Source organism: Bombina bombina, chromosome 7 (assembly GCF_027579735.1).
Source record: "Bombina bombina isolate aBomBom1 chromosome 7, aBomBom1.pri, whole genome shotgun sequence".
Classification (NCBI taxonomy): domain Eukaryota; kingdom Metazoa; phylum Chordata; class Amphibia; order Anura; family Bombinatoridae; genus Bombina; species Bombina bombina.
This window is the reverse complement of record NC_069505.1, coordinates 150,286,235-150,305,028: the sequence shown is the minus strand read 5'-3', so window position 1 is coordinate 150,305,028 and position 18,794 is coordinate 150,286,235.

Here is an 18,794-nt window from a genome sequence, read left to right as displayed (position 1 = left end):
AATAGTGTGTGGTTATATGGATTGTGATCACCAAAGTTTATGCTTTCCTTGCATCATATGGGTAGATTTTCAGTACAATATTTTCCCAATCCAACAATGGTCTTATTGTTTGCACTGTGAGCATTCTGATGTTGAGAAAATACATATCTAGCGAAAAAGCAGAAAAAAAAACTAGATTGGAATTGACCCCTTGAGTGCAATTGAAGTTAACGGGTGTCGGGATAGTGCAACCTCAGAGTTCTGTTGACTATTTTGCGAAAAAAAAGTCTCACAAAAACATTACAAAGTTCAGTTACACTCATAATAAAACTTTAAAAATTAAAAAAAAAATGCACAAAAAAGTAATGAGCTCTCAAAAATATGAGCTCTCAGGTGCTAGAAAAAAAAGGCAGGCAAAGGACTTTGACATGGCGATACACACATAGGGGCATATTTAGCAAGCACTGTATAGAGATTGAAGCCCTGTGTTTCCTGTGAGCCTTCAGGCTCGCCAGAAACACAAATTATGAGGCAGCAGTCTAAAGAGAGCTGCTCCATAACCTGTCCGCCTGCTCTGAGGAGACAGACAGAACTAGCAAGAAATCAACCTGATCCAATATGATCGGGTTGATTGACACCCCTGCTAGCGGCTGATTGGCCGCAAATCTGCAGGGGGCGGAATTGCACCAGCATTTCATAAGAACTGCTGTTACAATGATAAATGCAAACAGCGTATGCCGTTGGCATTTATCAATGTGCGGCGGACATGATCTGCAATATCGGATAAATAGGCCCCGGTTACTGTACATATATAAATGTGTATATATGTATTTAAAGACATAAATACACATATTAAAATACATATGTATACAGATTTAGACACATTTATTAAGTGCATTGTAGCCCTTTGCAGTCAAGTGGCTGAAAAATTTTTAAATCATATTTAAGCAATATTCATATGTAATAATGTTTAAACTATATTTAATGTAAATATTTCACATTCCAATGTTCTTCACATAAGGGAATATTTTCTAAGTATTTCTAAGTAGATATTCCTATATATATCTGTATATAGCTATATATAATCATCTACATATAGGTATAGATATATATTGTACAAAAAAAATCATATATGTAGAAATATGTATTTATGAATAAATAGAATATATTCTTCTATCTGAAGACCATTGGAATGTGAAATATTAATATTTTCTTGTCGGATTAACATACATGAGAATATGCGATCGGTTTTGCATGAGAGATGGTGTTTTTTCCACTTTTTTTCTATAAGAGGAATAGGTTAACGCGTTCGCCATATTCTAACTTTTTGTGTTCATCTTTAAATACCGTTCTACTTGTAATCTGGCACTAACTGCATAAAGAAATTATATAATTTTACAATATATAAGATATTTTTTTATTTATAATTATTGGATATGATTTATGGAGGTTCCAATTAAAATCATTCAGTTAAGATTTTGCATTTATATTTTGGATGATATTTTGTGTGATTGGACTGTCACCTTATCATTCATAGTTTTAATTTATGGCAGACGAAAGTGTTTGTCTAATTTTAGAAATTAAAGGGACAGTCAAGTCAAAATGAAACATATATGATTCAGATAGGGCATGCTATTTTAAATAACTTAAAATTTTACTTTTATCATCATATTTGCTTTGTTTTAGTTATTCTTTGTTGAAGGCTAAACTTAGGTAGACTCATATGCTAATGTCTAAACACCTTGAAGGCCGCCTCTTATATCAGTGCATTTTATTAGCTTTTAACAGACAGACATGCTAGTTCATGTGTGTCATATAGGTAACACTATTCTCCCTCCTGTGGAGTTATTCATGAGTCAGCACTAATTGGCTGAAATGGAAGTGTGTAAAAAGCACTGAGATAAGGGGCAGTCTTCAGAGGCTTAGATGCAAGGTAATCATATAGGTTAAAAGTATATTAATATAACAGTGTTGGTTATGCAAAACTGGTGAATGGTTAAAAAAGCTATTATCTATCTATTTTAACAATAGCAATTCTTAAGTAGACTGTCCCTTTAAGTTTAAACCATCATTATATTAGTTTAAAAAAGGCTTTCATAGCATAACATAGAGTAATTTGTTGAGGTGTATTATTAACACATCTTGAGACAGACATGGAGAGAGAAATATAGCAAAACATGTCAGATAAGTTTGAAGTGTTATAACCAATCTACCCATGGAATATGTAGTAATATAGAGAGAATTATGTAAAAATGACAGAAGTGCAGTGCATCTTGATTCGAGTGGAGGATCCATTGCATGAGCCAAGAGTTTCTGTACAATTAAACTGCGTATGATAATACTTTGCTGCTAATATTTTACTGCAATTTATGTCTGAAGTATCAGTTATTTTAAATACTGTGGAATTACAATAGCTATATTGCTGATGAAAAAAATATTACGTGTCAATGGAGAACTTTGCATAAAGGCGACATTTAGAAGTGTAATTGGGAGATGTTGACAAATCTCCTGTTAGCATTTTAATCTCTCGAAGGATGTGTTCTATATTTGTCTTTCTAACAATGCACATGTCATTGCAGAGACAGGCAAATTAAAAACTATGAGGTTAGATTCAGTTCATGAAATAAAGACTTAAGGAAGTGACAGCAGCCACTCATTTAAGAACAACAGTTCTTACAAGGGGCTCAGGGAATATAAGGTAATTAGAATGTAATATTCTGTTGCATGATCCAAACGTATATTCTTAAAGGATAAAGACGTAACTTAAAATTTGAGTGCATGAAACTAAATTAAGACAGTAAAAAGCAATAGTGTTCCCAAATCATGTGTCTGCTTATAATATTGTTATTAATATAAGGTGTGCTCCAATCTCACACATATACAATCTACATTTAAATAATGAACTCATCATATGAACATGTGAAAATATTATTTAGATACTAAACAGATGTAAGAGACATGTCATAATTATATTTGAATGATTTGGATAGAGCATGAAATAAAACAAAACAAAATAAAATTTATTCTCTTGGTAACCTTTGTTCAATAGCTTACCTAGGCTAAGAGCATGCCTTGAGCTTTGCATGGCAGCTTTGTTTTCTTAGAACTTTACTACAAACATTCGGCTAGATTACGAGTTGTGCTTAAAGGTAAAAAAGCAGCGTTAGCAGTAGGGATGGGCGAATGTTTCTAAAAATTCGAAATTTAAAATGAATTTTGATACATTCGTTCGTTCGAATCGAATTTTGAATGTTTATATAACATTCTAACATTCTATTTTCGAATTTTCGCTTTCAAATTTTTCAATAAAATTTGAAAATATTCGCTTGAATAATAGAATGTTTAGCTATGTATTCATTCAATTTCGAAATATAATATTCGAATTCGAATGTGACATTCGAATTCAAATGTGACATTCAAATTTGAAATAGTACTTCTAGTCTACAACTGTGTTTAATAAATGTTATATTCGAATTCGAATGCTACATTCGAATTTGAATGTCACATTCAATTTGAAATAGTATTTCTAGTCTAATACTGTGTTTTAAATGTGATATTTGATTCAAATGTGACATTCGAATTCGAAATAGTATTTCTAGTCTAATACTGTGTATTATAAATATAATATTCGAATTAGAATGTGACATTCGATTCAAATGTCATATTCGATTTGAATGTGACATTCAAAATAGTGTTTCTAGTCTACAGTTGTGTTTTATAAATGTAATATTCGAATTCAAATGTCACATTCGAATGTTACATTCAAATTCAAATGTAACATTCTAATTTAACATTCGAATTTGAATGTGACATTTGAATTTGAATGTGACATTCGAAAACTGTAAGGAACATTCGAAAATCAAATTTTTAAGAATATTTGTTCTTATCAACATTCTATTATGTAAATCGAATTTCTGCAATAACATTCGTTCTAACATTCGAATTTGGATATAAACACATTCGCCCATCCCTAGTTAGCAGGTCCCAACGCTGCTTTTTTACGCCCGCTCCTATTACGAGTCTTGCAGGTATAGGTGTACCGCACACTTTTTTGGCCTTACCGCAAATCAACTTACGTAAATTTCTTAAAGCCTTTTTTCTATGGGACTTGCATAGCGCTGGTATTATGAGTTTGTTCTGGAAGGCCAAAAATTTAGCGGTACACCCTCTACCGCCAAGATTCCTAACGCATTTTAAAGTCAGTAGTTATAAGTTTTACGCTACAAAGCTGTAGCATAAAACTCATAACTAAAGTGCTAAAAAGTACACTAACACCCATAAACTACCTATTAACCCCTAAACCAAGGCCCTCCTACATCGCAAACACTAAAATAAAATTATTAACCCCTAATCTGCTGATCCGCACATCGCCACCACTATAATAAACATATTAACCCCTTAACTGCCGCACTCCCACCTCGCAAACACTAGTTAAATATTATTAACCCCTAATCTGCTGCCCCCAACATCGCCGCCACCTACATTATACTTATTAACACTTAATCTTCCGCTCTGGACATCGCTGCCACCTACATTATACTTATCAACCCCTAATCTTCTGCTCCGGACATCGTCGCTACCTACCTACATTTATTAACCCCTAATCTGCCGCCCCCAACGTCGCCGCCACTATATTATATTTATTAACCCCTAAATCTAAGTCTAACCCTAACACCCCCTAACTTAAATATAATTAAAATAAATATAAAGAAAAATTCCTATCATTAACTAAATAATTCCTATTTAAAACTAAATACTTACCTATAAAATAACCCCTAAGCTAGCTACAATATAACTAATAGTTGCATTTTATCTAGCTTAGGGTTTATTTTTATTTTACAGGCAAGTTTGTATTTATTTTAACTAGGTAGAATTGTTACCAAATAGTTATTAACTATTTAATAACTACCTAGATAAAATCAATACAAATTTACCTGTAAAATAAAACCTAACCTAAGTTACACTAACACCTAACACTACACTACAATTAAATAAATTCCCTACAGTAAATACAATTAAATAAATTAAATTAAATTAGCTAAATTACAAAAAAAAAAACACTAAATTACAGAAAATAAAAAACAAATTACAAGATCTTAAAACTAATTACACCTAATCTAATAGCCCTATAAAAATAATAAAAAAAACCCTAGCCTAAACTAAACTACCAATAGCCCTTAAAAGGGCCTTTTGTGGGGCATTTCCCCAAAGAAATAAGCTCTTTTACCTGTAAAAAAAATACAAACAACCCCCCCAACAGTAAAACCCACCACCCACACAACCAACCCCCCAAATAAAAGCCTAACTAAAAAAAACTAAGCTCCCCATTGCCCTGAAAAGGGCATTTGGATGGGCATTGCCCTTAAAAGGGCATTTAGCTCTATTGCAGCCCAAAGCCCTAACCTAAAAAATAAACCCACCCAATACACCCTTAAGAAATCCTAACACTAACCCCTGAAGATCCACTTACCGGGAGAAGTCTTCATCCAAGCAGCAAGATGTCCTCAAGGAAGCCGGCAAAAGTGGTCCTCCAGACGGGCATAAGTGGTCCTCCAGTCGGGCAGAAGTCTTCATCCAGACGGCATCTTCTATTTTCATCCTTCTGTAGCGGAGCGGCTCCATCTTCAAGACATCCGACGCGGAGCATCCTCTTCTTTCGATGGCTAACGATGAATGAAGGTTTCTTTAAATGATGTCATCCAAGATGGCATCCCTTAGATTCTGATGGGCTGATAGAATTCTATCAGCCAATCGGAATTAAGGTTGAAAAAATCTTATTGGCTGATGCAATCAACCAATAGGATTGAACTTCAATCCTATTGGCTGATCCAATCACGGCAGATTAGGGGTTAATAAATATAATGTAGGTGTCTGCGATGTTGGGGGCAGCAGATTAGGGGTTAATAAGTATAATGTAGGTGGCGCGATGTCCGGAGCAGCAGATTAGTGGTTAATAATATAATGTAGGTGTCGGCGATGTCGGGGGCGAAAGATTAGGGGTTAATAAGTATAAGATTAGGGGTGTTTAGACTCGGGTTCATGTTAGGGTGTTAGGTGTAAACATAAAATGTGTTTCCCCATTGAATCAATGGGGCTGCGTTACTGAGTTTTACGTTGCTTTTTTGCAGGTGTTAGACTTTTTCTCAGCGGCTCTCCCCATTGATGTCTATGGGGAAATTGTGCACAAGCACGTATAACCAGCTCACCGCTCACTTAAGCAGCGCTGGTATTGGAGTATAGTGTGGAGCGCAATTTTGCTCTACGCTCACTTCTGGCCTGTTAACGCCGGGTTAATAAAAACCCGTAATACCAGCGCTGTTACCGCACAATTCATAATCTAGGTGACTGTTACAAACATTGCTGCTATATAGTGATCAAGACAAGTGCACACTGCTAAGCCTACCTAAGGAATGCTCTTCAAATAAAGGATACCAAGAGTATAAAGTTATATAAATATACTGTAATTGACAACAATTTTGACTTAAAAACAAAACGGATTAATTTAAGTTTACTTTTTTACTTTTAATTGTTTTTTAGCATTTGACTATTACAATTCAAATGTTAATTCTCTTATATTTAATTTAAGTCTATGGCAATCAGCATTTAAATAAATCATTCAAATGATACATTATAATATTTGAATGTTACATTGAACATTTGAATGTTAAGTCATGGTTTAATGTTATCTATATAAGCATTCAAATGGCAAGATCAATGACAAGGGAAACCTAATTAATTCCAATATTTTAGGATCTCAGTAAAGTAACAAGTACAGATGCACTCCCAGGATTTCTTTCAGCAGGCCTTATTCTAGCGCTAGCCCATAAGAGTTTATTGTATCTGATGATTTTTCAAATTTGCTTTGTTCTCATGTTATTTTTTTTGTTGAAGGGATACCTAGGTAGGTAGCGTGCACATGCCTGAAGCACTACATGACAGGAAATAGTGTTCCTGCTAATGTATAACATTGTTGTAAAACTGCTGCCATATAGAGCTGTAGACATATGCACACTCCTGAGCTTACATCCCTTCTTTTCAACAAAACAAGAAAACAAAGAAAATTTGATAACAGAAGTAAATTGGAAAGTTGTTTAAAATTGTATGTTCTATTTAAATCATAAAAGAGAAAATATGGGTTTTATGCATCTTTAAGAAAATCTAGTTAAACTGCAAGACACAAGTATAACAGGCTCTTTCTGTTTTTTTTTTTTTTCATGGGTTTTCACTTACCCTTAATTCATTTCATGTAATCAACATGTTTTTTCTTTTAAGTAAATTTTATTATTTTGAGCAATATTTTCATCTCTTTGTTTAAATTGTAAAATAGACTATGGGGCCGATTTATCAAGGTCCGAATGGCCCCTGATGCCCATGTTTCTGGCCCAAGCCTTAAGGCTGCCCCTTAACTGGTCCGCTGCCTCTGAGGGTGCAGACATCAATCCGCCCGATCCTATACGATCGAGTTGATTAACACCCCCTGCTAGTGGCCAATTGTCTGTGAATCTGCAGGGGTCGGCATTGCACAAGCAGTTCACCAGAACTGCTCGAGCAATGTTAAATGCCGACACCGTATGCTGTCGGCATTCAGCCATGTCTGTCGAACATGATCTGCTGAGCGGATCAATTCAGACAGACATTTGATAAATCGGCCCCTATCTATTAACCACTTGAAGGAACAGGCTAGTCAAAATGAATCTTTTATGATTCAGATAGCTCATGCAATTTAAACAACTTTCCAATTTACTATTATCATCAAATTTGCTTGGTTCTCTTGGTATTCTTTGTTGAAAGCTTAACCTATGTAGACTGCCTCTTATCTCAGTTATCTCAGTTTTTTTACTAGACAGCTCTAGTTCTTGTGTGTCATATATAACATTGTGCTCAGTGCCATGGAGTTACCTAGGAGTCAGCAGTGACTGGCTAAAATGCATCTCTGTCAAAAGAACTGAGATAAGGGGCCAATCTGCAGAGGCTTATATACAAAGTAATCACAGAGGTAAAAAGTGTAATAGTATAAAAGTGTTTGTTATGCAAAACTGAAGAATGGGTAATAAAAGGATTATCTTTCTTTTCAAACAATACAAATTCTCGAGTAGACTGTCCCTTTGGGAACTGAGGCAAATGACAAAGTTCTGAATGTAAACAAATAGGGCTTTCTTTTGACATCAAATATTTATTTATGAACTATAATGAACTATAATTTAATATGAATGAAATCTAAGTAAATGTGAGAAATTAATAATTTATTTCTTTTGTTTTCCAATCACACACACAAACACATTTCTTATTGTTAATATCATAATCCTGATTGATTTTACTGCAATAAAACAAGCATATTTGAGTTCAGCAATGTCCGACAAATTTTCTGGTATTTCGATTTGTTTCAGGCCCAAATATTGGACATGCACTTTTACATGGCAAAAAGACACATTGATTTTCTGAGCCTATAAGGCTGATTTAGAATGCTGTGAATGCAGCTGTTTCCGCGCGAGCCTTCAGACTCGCTGGAAACATGTTAAGAAGCAGCGGTCGTAAGACCGCTGCTCCTTAACTCGTCCACCACCTCTAAGGTGGCGGACAGCAATCATCCTGATGAGATATGATCGAAATGATTGACACCCCCTGCTTGCAGCCGATTTGCCACTAATGTGCAGGGGGCGGCTTTGCACAAGCATTTCACTAGAAATGCTTGTGCAATGTAAATACCGACAGTGTATGCTGTCTGCATTTAGTGATGTCGGGCGGACATGATCCGATACAGCGGATCATGTCCATTCGACATTTGTTAAATCGGCCCCCACGTCACATTTGAGCCAGTATGGGAGTCAGGGAATAAAAATAATACCCCATCATGACATACCATTTGTAAAAGAATAAAATCTAAGGCCTAGATTTAGAGTTCGGCGGTAAAAGGGCTGTTAACGCTCCGCGGGTTTTTTTCTGGCCGCACCATAAATTTAACTCTGGTATCGAGAGTTCAAACAAATGCTGCGTTAGGCTCCAAAAAAGGAGCGTAGAGCATATTTAGCGCAAATGCAACTCTCGATACCAGAGTTGCTTACGGACGCGGCCGGCCTCAAAAACGTGCTCGTGCACGATTCTCCCATAGGAAACAATGGGGCTGTTTGAGCTGAAAAAAAACCTAACACCTGCAAAAAAGCAGCGTTCAGCTCCTAACGCAGCCCCATTGTTTCCTATGGGGAAACACTTCCTACGTCTGCACCTAACACTCTAACATGTACCCCGAGTCTAAACACCCCTAGCCTTACACTTATTAACCCCTAATCTGCCGCCCCCCGCTATCGCTGACCCCTGCATTACACTTTTAACCCCTAATCTGCCGCTCCGTAAACCGCCGCCACCTACGTTATCCCTATGTACCCCTAATCTGCTGCCCTAACATCGCCGACCCCTATGTTATATTTATTAACCCCTAATCTGCCCCCCACAACGTCGCCGACACCTACCTACACTTATTAACCCCTAATCTGCCGAGCGGACCTGAGCGCTACTATAATAAAGTTATTAACCCCTAACCCGCCTCACTAACCATATCATAAATAGTATTAACCCCTAATCTGCCCTCCCTAACATCGCCGACACCTACCTTCAATTATTAACCCCTAATCTGCCGACCGGAGCTCACCGCTATTCTAATAAATGTATTAACCCCTAAAGCTAAGTCTAACCCTAACACTAACACCCCCCTAAGTTAAATATAATTTTTATCTAACGAAATAAATTAACTCTTATTAAATAAAAGATTCCTATTTAAAGCTAAATACTTACCTGTAAAATAAATCCTAATATAGCTACAATATAAATTACATTTATATTATAGCTATTTTAGGATTAATATTTATTTTACAGGTAACTTTGTATTTATTTTAACCAGGTACAATAGCTATTAAATAGTTAAGAACTATTTAATAGTTACCTAGTTAAAATAATTACAAATTTACCTGTAAAATAAATCCTAACCTAAGATATAATTAAACCTAACACTACCCTATCAATAAAATAATTAAATAAACTACCTACAATTACCTACAATTAACCTAACACTACACTATCAATAAATTAATTAAACACAATTGCTACAAATAAATACAATTAAATAAACTATCTAAAGTACAAAAAATAAAAAAGAACTAAGTTACAGAAAATAAAAAAATATTTACAAACATAAGAAAAATATTACAACAATTTTAAACTAATTACACCTACTCTAAGCCCCCTAATAAAATAACAAAGACCCCCAAAATAAAAAATTCCCTACCCTATTCTAAAATACAAAAGTTACAAGCTCTTTTACCTTACCAGCCCTGAACAGGGCCCTTTGCGGGGCATGCCCCAAGAATTTCAGCTCTTTTGCCTGTAAAAAAAAACATACAATACCCCCCCCCCAACATTACAACCCACCACCCACATACCCCTAATCTAACCCAAACCCCCTTAAATAAACCTAACACTAATCCCCTGAAGATCTTCCTACCTTGTCTTCACCATACCAGGTTCACCGATCCGTCCTGGCTCCAAGATCTTCATCCAACCCAAGCGGGGGTTGGCGATCCATAATCCGGTGCTCCAAAGTCTTCCTCCTATCCGGCAAGAAGAGGACATCCGGACCGGCAAACATCTTCTCCAAGCGGCATCTTCTATGTTCTTCCATCCGATGACGACCGGCTCCATCTTGAAGACCTCCAGCGCGGATCCATCCTCTTCTTCCGACGACTAGACGACGAATGACGGTTCCTTTAAGGGACGTCATCCAAGATGGCGTCCCTCGAATTCCGATTGGCTGATAGGATTCTATCAGCCAATCGGAATTAAGGTAGGAATTTTCTGATTGGCTGATGGAATCAGCCAATCAGAATCAAGTTCAATCCGATTGGCTGATCCAATCAGCCAATCAGATTGAGCTCGCATTCTATTGGCTGTTCCGATCAGCCAATAGAATGCGAGCTCAATCTGATTGGCTGATTGGATCAGCCAATCGGATTGAACTTGATTCTGATTGGCTGATTCCATCAGCCAATCAGAAAATTCCTACCTTAATTCCGATTGGCTGATAGAATCCTATCAGCCAATCGGAATTCGAGGGACGCCATCTTGGATGACGTCCCTTAAAGGAACCGTCATTCGTCGTCTAGTCGTCGGAAGAAGAGGATGGATCCGCGCTGGAGGTCTTCAAGATGGAGCCGGTCGTCATCGGATGGAAGAACATAGAAGATGCCGCTTGGAGAAGATGTTTGCCGGTCCGGATGTCCTCTTCTTGCCGGATAGGAGGAAGACTTTGGAGCACCGGATTATGGATCGCCAACCCCCGCTTGGGTTGGATGAAGATCTTGGAGCCAGGACGGATCGGTGAACCTGGTATGGTGAAGACAAGGTAGGAAGATCTTCAGGGGATTAGTGTTAGGTTTATTTAAGGGGGTTTGGGTTAGATTAGGGGTATGTGGGTGGTGGGTTGTAATGTTGGGGGGGGGTATTGTATGTTTTTTTTTACAGGCAAAAGAGCTGAAATTCTTGGGGCATGCCCCGCAAAGGGCCCTGTTCAGGGCTGGTAAGGTAAAAGAGCTTGTAATTTTTGTATTTTAGAATAGGGTAGGGAATTTTTTATTTTGGGGGTCTTTGTTATTTTATTAGGGGGCTTAGAGTAGGTGTAATTAGTTTAAAATTGTTGTAATATTTTTCTTATGTTTGTAAATATTTTTTTATTTTCTGTAACTTAGTTCTTTTTTATTTTTTGTACTTTAGATAGTTTATTTAATTGTATTTATTTGTAGCAATTGTGTTTAATTAATTTATTGATAGTGTAGTGTTAGGTTAATTGTAGGTAATTGTAGGTAGTTTATTTAATTATTTTATTGATAGGGTAGTGTTAGGTTTAATTATATCTTAGGTTAGGATTTATTTTACAGGTAAATTTGTAATTATTTTAACTAGGTAACTATTAAATAGTTCTTAACTATTTAATAGCTATTGTACCTGGTTAAAATAAATACAAAGTTACCTGTAAAATAAATATTAATCCTAAAATAGCTATAATATAAATGTAATTTATATTGTAGCTATATTAGGATTTATTTTACAGGTAAGTATTTAGCTTTAAATAGGAATCTTTTATTTAATAAGAGTTAATTTATTTCGTTAGATAAAAATTATATTTAACTTAGGGGGGTGTTAGTGTTAGGGTTAGACTTAGCTTTAGGGGTTAATACATTTATTAGAATAGCGGTGAGCTCCGGTCGGCAGATTAGGGGTTAATAATTGAAGGTAGGTGTCGGCGATGTTAGGGAGGGCAGATTAGGGGTTAATACTATTTATGATATGGTTAGTGAGGCGGGTAAGGGTTAATAACTTTATTATAGTAGCGCTCAGGTCCGCTCGGCAGATTAGGGGTTAATAAGTGTAGGTAGGTGTCGGCGACGTTGTGGGGGGCAGGTTAGGGGTTAATAAATATAACATATGGGTCGGCGATGTTAGGGGCAGCAGATTAGGGGTACATAGGGATAACGTAGGTGGCGGCGATTTGCGGTCGGAAGATTAGGGGTTAATTATTTTAAGTAGCTTGCGGCGACGTTGTGGGGGGCAAGTTAGGGGTTAATAAATATAATATAGGGGTCGGCGGGGTTAGGGGCAGCAGATTAGGGGTACATAAGTATAACGTAGGTGGCGGTCGGCAGATTAGGGGTTAAAAATTTTAATCGAGTGGCGGCGGTGTGGGGGGACCTCGGTTTAGGGGTACATAGGTAGTTTATGGGTGTTAGTGTACTTTAGGGTACAGTAGTTAAGAGCTTTATAAACCGGCGTTAGCCAGAAAGCTCTTAACTCCTGCTATTTTCAGGCGGCTGGAATCTTGTCGTTAGAGCTCTAACGCTCACTGCAGAAACGACTCTAAATACCGGCGTTAGAAAGATCCCATTGAAAAGATAGGCTACGCAAATGGCGTAGGGGGATCTGCGGTATGGAAAAGTCGCGGCTGAAAAGTGAGCGTTAGACCCTTTAATCACTGACTCCAAATACCAGCGGGCGGCCAAAACCAGCGTTAGGAGCCTCTAACGCTGGTTTTGACGGCTACCGCCGAACTCTAAATCTAGGCCTAAGTTTGAGAAATGAAGAAATATTGGGCTAGATTATGAGTGGCAGGCTAAAAGTTTAGCGCTAGCCGAAAGCAGTTTATCGCAGTTGTTTGCACTTGTATTGCAGATTGAAAGTAAAGAACTCTGGTTAACTGTTACAACTCAGCTAAGAAGTTGCACTCAAAAAAATACATTTAACAGTACAGTTACACTCTTAATAACAATATCTAATAAAAAATATTTTAAAAAATTGCATAAAAAAGGTATAATGGCTCAAAGATATCTCAGGTGTTAGAAAAAAAGGCGTACATATATATGTATACATATCTATTTCAGTATTGATATGTGTATTTACAGACATCAAAATAACAAGAGTATTGCATTGAGCAATGATACTTTTTTTTGGACTAACTATCGGCTAGATTTAGAGTTTTGTCGGTATCGACCCGAAAAGCTAACGCTGGCTTTTTTCTGGCCGCACCTTTTAAATAACTCTGGTATTGAGAGTCCACAGAATGGCTGCGTTAGGCTCCAAAAAAGGAGCGTAAAGCATATTTAACGCAACTTCAACTCTCGATACCAGAGTTGCTTACGCAAGCGGCCAGCTTCAAAAACGTGCTCGTGCACGATTCCCCCATAGGAAACAATGGGGCTGTTTGAGCTGGAAAAAAACCTAACACCTGCAAAAAAGCCGCGTTCAGCTCCTAACGCAGCCCCATTGTTTGCTATGGGGAAACACTTCCTACGTCTGCACCTAACACTCTAACATGTACCCCGAGTCTAAACACCCCTAGCCTTACACTTATTAACCCCTAATCTGCCGCCCCCGCTATCGCTGACCCCTGCATATTATTTTAACCCCTAATCTGCCGCTCTGTAAACCGCCGCTACTTACATTATCCCTATGTACCCCTAATCTGCTGCCCCTAACACCGCCGACCCCTATATTATATTTATTAACCCCTAATCTGCCCCCCACCTGCCTACACTTATTAACCCCTAATCTGCCGAGCGGATCTCACCGCTACTATAATAAAGTTATTAACCCCTAATCCGCCTCACTCCCGCCTCAATAACCCTATAATAAATAGTATTAACCCCTAATCTGCCCTCCCTAACATCACCGACACCTAACTTCAAGTATTAACCCCTAATCTGCCATCAGGAGCTCACCGCTATTCTAATAAATGTATTAACCCCTAAAGCTAAGTCTAACCCTAACACTAACACCCCCCTAAGTTAAATATAATTTAAATCTAACAAAATAAATTAACTCTTATTAAATAACTTATTCCTATTTAAAGCTAAATACTTACCTGTAAAATAAACCCTAATATAGCTACAATATAAATTATAATTATATTGTAGCTATTTTAGGATTTATATTTATTTTACAGGTAACTTTGTATTTATTTTAACCAGGTACAATAGCTTTTAAATAGTTAAGAACTATTTAATAGCTAAAATAGTTAAAATAATTACAAAATTACCTGTAAAATAAATCCTAACCTAAGTTACAATTAAACCTAACACTACACTATCAATAAATTAATTAAATAAAATACCTACAATTATCTACAATTAAACCTAACACTACACTATCAATAAATTAATTAAATACAATACCTACAAAAAATACATTTAAATAAACTTACTAAAGTACAAAAAATAAAAAAGAACTAAGTTACAAAAAATAAAAAAATATTTACAAACATTAGAAAAATATTACAACAATTTTAAACTAATTACACCTACTCTAAGCCCCCTAATAAAATAACAAAGCCCCCCAAAATAAAAAAATGCCCTACCCTATTCTAAATTACAAAAGTTCAAAGCTCTTTTACCTTACCAGCCCTGAACAGGGCCCTTTGCGGGGCATGCCCCAAAGAATTCAACTCTTTTGCCTGTAAAAAAAACACATACAATACCCCCCCCCCAACATTACAACCCACCACCCACATACCCCTAATCTAACCCAAACCCCCCTTAAATAAACCTAACACTAACCCCTGAAGATCTTCCTACCTTTTCTTCACCCTGCCAGGTTCACCGATCCGTCCTCGGAAGTCTTGATCCAAGCCTCGGAAGTGTTGATCCAAGCCCAAGCGGGGGGCTGAAGAGTGACGTCCATCCTCGGGCTGAAGTCTGGATCCAAGCGGCGGCTGAAGAAATCCATCATCGGGATGAAGTCGGAAGTCCATCATCGGGATGAAGTCTTCTATCAAGCAGCATCTTCAATCTTCTTTCTTCCGGAGCGGAGCCATCTTCTTCCCAGCGGATGCGGATCCAACCTCTTCAAGCGACGCCTACTAGCCAAATGACGGTCCCTTTAAGGGACGTCATCCAAGATGGCGTCCCTCGAATTCCGATTGGCTGATAGGATTCTATCAGCCAATCGGAATTAAGGTAGGAAAATTCTGATTGAACTATTGAACGGATTCTATTGGCTGATCGGAACAGCCAATAGAATCCGAGCTCAATCTGATTGGCTGATTCCATCAGCCAATCAGAATTTTCCTACCTTAATTCCGATTGGCTGATAGAATCCTATCAGCCAATCGGAATTCGAGGGATGCCATCTTGGATGACATCCCTTAAAGGAACCGTCATTCTTCAGTTGGACGTCGTCGGAAGAAGATTGATCCATGCTGGAGGTCTTCACGATGGAGCCGGTCCTCATCGGATGAAGATAGAAGATGCCGCTTGGATCAAGATGGTTGCCGGTCTGGATCGCCTCTTCTTCCCGGATAGGATGAAGATTTTGGAGCCTCTTCTGGACCTCTTCAGCGCCGGATGATGGATGTCTAGCCCCCGCTTGGGTTGGATGAAGATTTTGGAGCCAGGACAGATCGGTTATACCCAGTGAGGTGAAGATAAGGTAGGGGCTTAGTGTTAGGTTTATTTAAGGGGGTTTTGGGTTAGATTAGGGGTATGTGGGTGGTGGGTTGTAATGTTGGGGGGGTATTGTATGTGTTTTTTTACAGGCAAAAGAGCTGAATTCTTTGGGGCATGCCCCGCAAAGGGCCCTGTTCAGGGCTAGTAAGGTAAAAGAGCTTTGAACTTTTGTAATTTAGAATAGGGTAGGGCATTTTTTTATTTTGGGGGTCTTTGTTAGGGGGCTTAGAGTAGGTGTAATTAGTTTAACATTTTTGTAATATTTTTCTAATGTTTGTAAATATTTTTTTATTTTTGGTAACTTAGTTCTTTTTTATTTTTTGTACTTTAGTTAGTTTATTTAATTGTATTTATTTGTAGGAATTGTATTTAATTTATTTATTGATAGTGTAGTGTTAGGTTTAATTGTAGATAATTGTAGGTATTGTATTTAATTAATTTATTGATAGTGTAGTGCTAGGTTTAATTGTAACTTAAGTTAGGATTTATTTTACAGGTAATTTTTTAATTATTTTAACTATTTTAGCTATTAAATAGTTCTTAACTATTTAATAGCTATTGTACCTGGTTACAATAAATACAAAGTTGCCTGTAAAATAAATATTAATCCTAAAATAGCTATAATATAATTATAATTTATGTTGTAGCTATATTAGGGTTTATTTTACAGGTAAGTATTTAGATTTAAATAGGAATAATTTATTTAATAAGAGTTAATTTATTTCGTTAGATTTAAATTATATTTAACTTAGGGGGGTGTTAGTGTTAGGGTTAGACTTAGCTTTAGGGGTTAATACATTTATTAGAATAGCGGTGAGCTCCTGTCGGCAGATTAGGGGTTAATACTAAAAGTTAGGTGTCGGCAATGTTAGGGAGGGCAGATTAGGGGTTAATACTATTTATTATAGGGTTATTGAGGTGGGAGTGAGGCGGATTAGGGGTTAATAACTTTATTATAGTAGCGGTGCAGTCTTCTTGGCAGATTAGGGGTTAATAAGTGTAGGCAGGTGGAGGCGACGTTGTGGGGGGCAGATTAGGGATTAATAAGTATAATATAGGGGTCGGCGGTGTTAGGGGCAGCCGATTAGGGGTACATAGGGATAACGTAGTTGGCGGCAGTGTACGGAGTGGAAGATTAGGGGTTAAAAAATTTTATAGAGTGGCGGCGATGTGGGGGGGCCTCGGTTTAGGGGTACATAGATAGTTTATGGGTGTTAGTGTACTTTAGAGCACAGTAGTTAAGAGCTTTATGAACCGGCGTTAGCCCAGAAAGCTCTTAACTACTGACTTATTTTCTGCGGCTGGAGTTTTGTCGTTAGAATTCTAACGCTCACTTCAGACACGACTCTAAATACCGGAGTTAGAAAGATCCCATTGAAAAGATAGGATACGCAATTGACGTAAGGGGATCTGCGGTATGGAAAAGTCGCAGCTGAAAAGTGAGCGTTAGACCCTTTCCTGACTGACTCTAAATACCGGCGGTAGCCTAAAACCAGCGTTAGGAGCCTCTAATGCTGGTTTTCATGGCTACCGCCAAACTCTAAATCTAGGCCTTAATTTAGAAAGAAGACAAGCTTTCAGAAGAGTGTCCTTTTTTTTCAAGTCTGAAGCAATACTGACCAATTTGATGGAATTTACAGATGATATCTTAAAACACAGGCTAAAAAGACATTTCATTTCAAAGGTTTTTCTTCCCATGGTGTTTTTGAAGTTGCCTCTGAGAATATTGATTTTGAGGTTTTGGATGGAGTGGTCAGGTTGGGTGAAATGGTGAACAACAGGGGTACAGTATTTTTTTTTACAGTGGTTTTTGATTGAGTGTCTGTGTAAGTTCATCCGAAGGTGCAGTTTTTGGCTTGTTTCTCCAATATAACATCCCACTTCACATGCAGTGCAATATATCATGTATACCACATTTGCAGATATATATGAATAAGCCCCTTTAACGTTATAGGATTTACTCTTGTGATTAGCTGTACTGCTTTCACAAATGTGTTGACATAGTTCGCAGAGAGCTTTGTTGCAGCGCTTGGTTCCATTCTGGGTGTTCTTTTTATCAAGGGGTAGCTTTCTGTGGACCAGTTTCTGTTTTAGGTTGGGTGGTTGTCTGAGTGCCAGGATAGGTGGTTTTGGAAATATTTTTTTTGAGTGTGGTTGTAAGTCTTATGATTTTTCGTATTCCTTCTACAGCAGGGTTATATTTGACAACTAGTGGGATATGCAATATGTTTTTCTTCTCCCTGTATTGTAGCAAGTGTTCACGTGGGGTATTAAGGGCAGAGTTAATTTGTTTGTTTATAACCCTTGTTTTGTAACCTTTTTCTCTGAATGATTGGGACAGTGTAATAAGGTGTTTGTCACGGTCCTTGGTGTCTGAGCAAATTCTGTGATATCTGGTGGCCTGACTGTAGATTATGGATTTTTTAATGTGATTAGGGTGGAAGCAGGAGCTGTGGAGGTAGCTGCATCTATCTGTTGGTTTACTGTATACAGATGAGTGTAATTTGCCATTTGTGATGGATATTGTTGTATCCAGGAAGCTTACAAAGTCTCTAGAAAAGTCAATTTTAAGCTTGATTGATGCATGAAATAGATTAAATGATTTATGAAAATCTTCTACATTTTTTTCTCCTTCTGTCCATATGATGAAAATATCATTTACGTAGCAAAAATATTTGAATGGTTTGTGAGGGTGAGTGGCTAGAAATCTCTGTTCTAAATCAGCCATGAAGAGGTTTGCATACTGTGGTGCCATTTTGGTGCCCATGGCTGTTCCCATGGTTTGTAAATAGATGGAGTTATTGAAGATGAAATAATTGTGGGTGAGTATAAATT